Source organism: Cynocephalus volans, chromosome 1 (assembly GCF_027409185.1).
Source record: "Cynocephalus volans isolate mCynVol1 chromosome 1, mCynVol1.pri, whole genome shotgun sequence".
Classification (NCBI taxonomy): domain Eukaryota; kingdom Metazoa; phylum Chordata; class Mammalia; order Dermoptera; family Cynocephalidae; genus Cynocephalus; species Cynocephalus volans.
Window position 1 is genome coordinate 107,975,859 of NC_084460.1, and position 7,117 is coordinate 107,982,975.

A 7,117-nucleotide genomic window follows, 5' to 3' on the forward strand; every position below is an offset into this window, starting at 1 on the left:
TTCAGTCTTTTTAGGGAAGTATTTTGAACATGGAATAAGGAGGAGTGACTGTGAATCTGATTTGTTTTTAACTTGTAAATTAAGGATCCGCCCTGGAATCAGAACTGCATTTGAGTCTGCATTCTACTATCTAATAGCTATGTGATCTTGGCAAATTAAGCCTCTCTGCACCTCAGTTTCCTCATCTATAGAATGGGAATAATAATGATCCTTGCATTGTAGGGTTATGGTGAATATTCAATAAGGTAATACGAGCAAAACTCTCATTATGGTTTCTAGCAGTTCAATACATGTTAGCCATTTTGATGATTATTAGTATTTGTTGTGGCAAGAACCACTGTATTTAGTCATAGTGCCTCAGCCAAGTGAACAGCTATCCTTGCCTCCTATTTTGTGTCACTGGGCCCAGAAGAACCCCTTCTCAGAAGAACTTCTCAGATTCCTTTCTCATGGCATTTAGATTCTGTACACACACACACACACCCACCGACCCATGTTGAAATACTCCTCAACCTGTTCCATCACTCAAGACTTTGCTCCAGGGTGGTAACTCTCCATCAGTGCAGGAGCCCAGATTTTTCTTAACTGCTAGGAACCCTTGAGGGTAGTCATTCTGAACCTTCTCCCCACCAAAGATTTCTTACTCTTCCCCCTCCATGAACTTTTCAATCACAGCATAAGTATGGACTGCCAGAACTTAGGAGTAAAGTTATGTTAGGGTACAACTTGTAAGAACCAACAAACAATGGTTGAGATGTAGAAGTCAGTCAAGAGACTGTAAATTGTGTTTTGGTGGTGTATGTATGTGTCGGGGTTGGGGGAACACATATGAACCATCAGGACGACTAGGGCACAATAAGCCAAAGAACACAGTGATTGGAAGAACACATGAGATATGACTGGAATCAAGAACACCGGAGTCCTGCGGTGGAGGGGATGGGGTGAGAAAGCAAGTACTGGTCAGTGGGCCTCCAGCCCTGCCTGGGAGGAGGCAGATGCCATCTGGTAACATGTCCCTGTAGCAGGCCCTGCCCTTCAGAGGCACTGGGTGCCTTAGTCCATCAGAGCTTGTTACCACAGGCCCCTAAGCTCCATCCACTCGTTCCCTCTGACTCCATTCCACTCTCATCTGGCTTCTTTGGTTTGGGACTTGTTTCTTGTGTGGCCTTGGGTGAGACCAGAGAGGATGTGCTGACCAGAAAAATGGGTTTTCAGGCCACCTGTCAGCTGCACTGTCTAATGATTAATTAGTAAACTGGTATCTGGTTTATATATCAGTCTCTTTCACCAGTGTAAGACAGCACTCTTTAGGGCCGGCCTGTGGCTCACTCGGGAGAGTGTGGTGCTGATAACACCAAGGCCACGCGTTCGGATCCTATATAGGGATGACTGGTTAGCTCACTAGCTGAGCATGGTGCTGACAACACCGAGCCAAGGGTTGAGATCCCCTTACCGGTCATCTTTTAAAAAAAAAAAAAAAAAAAAAAAAAAAGACAGCACTCTTTAGTTTGATCCAATAATAATTCACTGTACTCTCTACAAAGCATACTTCTAAACATTTTACATGAATTAACTCATTTAATCCCAACAACAAACCAACGAGGTCTGTATTGTCGCCATTTTATAAGTGAGAAAATGGTGACCCAGAAAAGTTAAATAAATACTTTCCTAGTTCGATCCAGCTAGTGAGATTTAGAGCTGGGGCTTGCAGTGAAGTCACAATGGGCCCAAAACTCAAGCTCTCCCGTAGCACAGCAAGACCCCCCCCTACCAGGTGGACGTTCGGAACCTGAGGTAGTGAGGAGCTGCTCTCTGCTGTGTGACCTCAGCAGGCACTGGACCCCTGGGAGGCCACATCTGAGCAGCCTGCCTGGGGCATACCATCGTGTTTCAAAAGGTTTTATCTATTAAACAAACCCAACTTGTTAACTAATAATTATTTTTCCATTAAAACTTCATCAAAGACATTATGGTACTAAACACAGTTTCTGGTCAGCCTTAAATAATCACCGTTGCCAGCCAAAGTTGATACCAGCCCCAAGAAAAGTAACGCCATTTCATTTAGCTTGGGCACCCTTCAGTGATAATATCTCTAGGTCCGCCTAACTGCCTTCTCAGACCCCAGGCTGGGGTGTCAGTGCCCTGGGAAATTTGAGATTGCTGCCTTCTACTTTCTACAGGCTGCCTTTCTGGACACTGGCTACTTCATCCGGAACTATCTGAGCATGGGTATGTTAGCACTCTACATCTCACTGGTATGCTGGTGAACTGGGACAGCTAGGAAGGTTTGGTCCAGGACATTTGGGAGTCTGGGGAAAGAGCATTCCATCTGATTTGACATTTACTAAATGTCTATTTTTTTTTTTTTTTTTTTTTTGTCTTTTTGTGACCGGTAAGGGGATCGCAACCCTTGGCTTGGTGTCGTCCACACTGCGCTCAGCCAGTGAGCGCACCGGCCATTCCTATATAGGATCCGAACCCGTGGTGGGAGCGCCGCTGCGCTCCCAAGCGCCCAGCCCTAAATGTCTACTATTGAGGCTTAGCCTTCCCCTCTATAAAATGCATATGCCAATCCCCTGTCCTCTGCCTGATTTATTCAATATTATGATATGAATGATGTCCAGGAATGAAACTCAGAGAATGCCCCCTCACTTGACATGGAGGGTATCTTACAGAACAACTTCCACATCCCCTCACCGTGGCCTCCAGCACCCTATTTCCCAGTACACTGGATTATTTATTCATTCAACCACGTGTGTCAGTCATTGTGCCTGTGACTCAGACTCTGTTCTTGCCCTCACGGTCTTGGCAATGCCAGGTGAGGGAGACAGGAAAACAAGCCAAGGGGTGCACCTGCAGGAACATGGTGGGGTCTGCTGTAGGGCAATCACCACCACTCTGCCCATGTCCTGTTCTCCAGGCCTTGCTGACTTCAGCTTCAGTGCCCTAGCTTACAATGCCCTTCAGCTCCTCTGCCCTGCCAACTCCTACTCAGTCCGGAAAGCCAACTCAGAGACCTGCCCTGAATTCCCCACATGGCAGGACCTCCTCCTCTGTGTTCCCAGGACAGTCAGCACATTCCCTATCATAGCTCCTAGCACTTTGTTTTGGAATCACCTTGTTTCTTACCCATGTCCCCCACTAGACTGTGAGTCTCTGAGGGCAGGAACCATGTTATTGAGTTTTCACCATCTAGCACAACGCCTGGCATGTGGTAGCTGTACAACAAATATTTGCTAGATAAATGGGGAAAAAAAGAATAAAACTTGTCCCTCCAACCAGGCACCATAGTGCTTAAAATCGCACTACTAGAAAGGCATTCTTTTCAATATGTATAACCCTCTCTTAGAGGATATTTCATAATAGCACTCATAAATCAAAAGCAAGCCCAGAGATCAGGGGAAGAGGAGAGACCTACAGAGTTCATGAAGGCGGGAGAAACCACGATGAGGACCACTCCAACTGTTTCGAGTCTTGGCCACTTCAAGTCTGGCCCTGGTGAGCACACAGAACAAGAGCTGGCAAAAGCCGCTGCTGTGTCCTTCATATGAAGTTGCTTGGAGGTGGCAGGGGAGAAGAGGGCCTTGGTGGCCCCCAGACCAGCAAGACCACTAACAGGGTTTCCGTGGACCCACATAGGAGCGAGGGGCCACAGACAACTGAAGAAAGGAGCCACTCAGAGGCTGGTGAGTCATTATAAGGGACTGGTGCATGGCATGGCCAACCCCATGGGAAGTGTTTGGAGCGCAGGCGGTGGGGGAGACAGGCCCACCAGGAGAACACTGGGGCACAGCATGGACAGCTGATCTGCACCCCAGTCAGCACAGGACCACTCAGTGGAGAATGTTCAGGAATATAGAACTGTAAGGGGTCCAGTTTGCTGAAAAGTCTCAGGCCCAGACCAGAGTTTCCACACAACCCAGATGTATTGGACCTCACAAGACCTGGAATTGCTTACAAGGTCAACAATAAAAACCTGAGCTGCACAAAAAGCCTTCCCCAAAGAATCAGCAGCAAAGCAGCAATTTAGCTCAAACACAGGGCTCAAGTACTGGTCCCCACAGGAAGTTCCCCATTTTAGAAGTAAGAAAAGGACAACAAACCAGCTCCAGTGCAGAGTTTAAGTGGTGGGAACAGCAAATAATTCAAAAGAGAACTGAAAGAAAAAACAAAAAACCCACAGATCAGAGACAAAGTTCTGATATTAACCAGTAAAGGTCTAACACCACCAAAGAACACCTATAAAACCAAGAAGGACCAGAAGCTCCCTGGGCTCCCAAGCCAGGGTGGGGGGTGACGAAGGCCTCAGCGACACCCCCTGACATCTGCACCCAACCCAGCAACAACCACTAAGCTGCTGCCAAAAGTGCCCTGTGTTCCCAAGCTGGGATGGTGGGGGGCCAAGGGCCTCAGTCACACCCCCACTGACATCTGCATCCATCCCAGTGATGACCAAGCTGCCACTGGAAGCTCCCTGGGGTCCCTTGTCTGAATGAGGGGCTGCCACGGGCCTCGATCACTCCCCCCTTCCTCTCTTCTACCCCACCCTCGCCCCTCCCCTTTCCCCCTTCCCCTAACTGCTTCACTGCAACATCTTAAAATGTAAAATAATAATAATAATAATAATAAATTAATTAAAAAATAAAAAAATAAATCAAAGTTAGAGCTGGTGAGGGACCTCCATAAGAGGTAGGATGGTGATGAGAAAAGAGCATGAATTTTGGAAAGCTAGGTTCAAAACTCAACTCCACAATCCTCTGTGAGTTATTTAACCTCTCTGAGTTTTCAATTTGTAATATGGGAATTAAAATATTTACACCAGAGAGCTATTATAATTAAATGAGATAATGTATGTAAAGCACTGGTATAGAGCTTTGCACACATTAGGTGGGAAATAAATGGTAGAGACTAAATTATTGTTAAGAGAACCTAATTTGTATTGATTTTGACTGGATCTTTTGGCTATATGCCAGAGACTTTCAGGAGAGGAAAATTAAACAAGGAAACCTTATACAACCAGAAGGTATGTATGTATCAAGGCTGCAGTTACTCTAAAAAACCTCTACAGGGCCGAGCCCGTGGCGCACTCAGGAGAGTGCGGCACTGGGAGCGCCGCGATGCTCCCGCCGCGGGTTCGGATCCCATATAGGAATGGCCGGTGCACTCACTGGCTGAGTGCCGGTCACGAAAAAGACAAAAAAAAAAAAAAAAAAAACCTCTACAATGGTGCCAGTAACACCAAGGTCACAGGTTCAGATCCCTATACCAGCCAGCAACTGAAAAATTAAAAATTTTAAAAATTAAAAAATAAAAAAGCTCTACAGTTCTCTGCACTCAACATTCTCATGCACCTTTTTTCTTTTTTTTTTTTTTTTAAACTTTTTTGAACTTTTTTCTGCTTTTTGGCAGCTGGCTGGTGTGGGGATCCAAACCTTTGATCTAGGTGATATCAGGATCATGTTCTAACCAAGTGGGCTAACCAGCCAGCCCTTTTTTCTCATTATGTACAGTAGCTTTATTTTTCTACAGTATCTTAGAAATCTTGTTTAGAGAAATTATCATGCTAGGAATTTTGACATCAACTCTCTCTTTCCCCCCCATCTCTATCTTAACCTCTATCTCTCTTATGGCCTTGTTGGGCATTGGAGAGCTTATGTTTCTGAGACAGTGAAAATATAGACAAATTTTGTGTAGCGAAATGCATAAAGCCCCACAGAAAAGGCAGAATTACAACAACTCAAAGGACAGGTGAGCTTGCAGAACACTACAAATAAAGGTAGTGTCAGAAAAATAAACTGAGATTAGGGCAATTACTGATAAGGGAAGAAGGGAGGTAGTACGGTCTGTCTCAAAGCACACACTCACCCCCACCCCACCCCCGCCAACTTTAAAAAACAAAACAAAACCCTTCCTGCTGGTGTGATATCTCCCCTTCTCTGGTTCCAATGCACTTTGCTTCTGTTCCCTTGGAGAACTGGTCACATTCTGCCTTGAAAGATCATCCTCCACATACACGTTGCAGGGCAAGGGCCCTGTCTCATTCATCTTTCAATCTCTTGTGGGGCCAGTGGTGATCCAGATACACAAAATCATACTCAGAAAGGTTAGTGGAAAGGAATATTCTTATGTCTCCACTGCTACACTTCTCTGGTCTTATGGGTCTCCATGCCAGCAAGTTCATAGGAGTATTTGTACACTTAATTTGGTGATGTGTTGGTTGGAACAGCTGGCACATCTCCTTTGGGAAAAAGACTATGGCAAGCCCTTGTTCTGGCATCATCTCTCCCTCCCCTCTCTCATCTCCATCTCTATCTCTATCTCTCTGTCTCAGTCTTTCAGGTTCCTGTCACCTGGGTTGCTGGTGAAGATATTAGTTGCGTATTTCCACTGCTACTGCTCAATTTCAGGTAAGGCTCTCAAGAACTATTTTCTTTTTCTTTCTTTTTTTTTTTTTTTGTGTGTGTCTCTTATTGGTGAATCTCTTGAATTTTTTAAAATTAAGAAAGTCCTTTTCTTCCTCTTTCCTTCCCTTCCCTTTCTGAACAATTTGGTCCCGAAGCCCTTAGGTGCAGTTGAACAAGGTAGGTATCCAAACTAGGGTGGGGGGGGTCTCCCAGAGCAGGATGTCAGAATCTAAACTGTGAGGAGGGCACCTGTGGGCAGGGGGTGGGTGAGAGGTCGCCTGTGTGAGGTGTCAGAGACCAAAGAGAGGACATCCACATGGCCTGGCACAGAGTATCAGAAACTCAACAGGGTGAACCTACAGGAATGGAGATGGGGTGCAGCCTGGTGTGGAGAGTCAGAGCCCAAGGAGGGCATTCCTGAGGAGGGAAGGACCAGGACAGGCTGCTGGGCAAGGCTGGGATGAGGAGGGCATTCACTGTGGACAGGGAGAACAGCATCCCAATGCGGGGTGCTGAAGACCAAGTGGCATGAGAAGGGCATCTGGTATGGAAGAGGGTGGTGTTGATAGGGGTTGGTCATATGAGCAAATGTATTGAGGAAAATGGGAGCCAGGATCCTCACAGTTGGAGAAAGAAATGAGAAATATAGAAAGAGAAAAAACTAGAATGAACTCTGTGGTGCTGGATTAAAATTGGAGATACTGGTATAAACT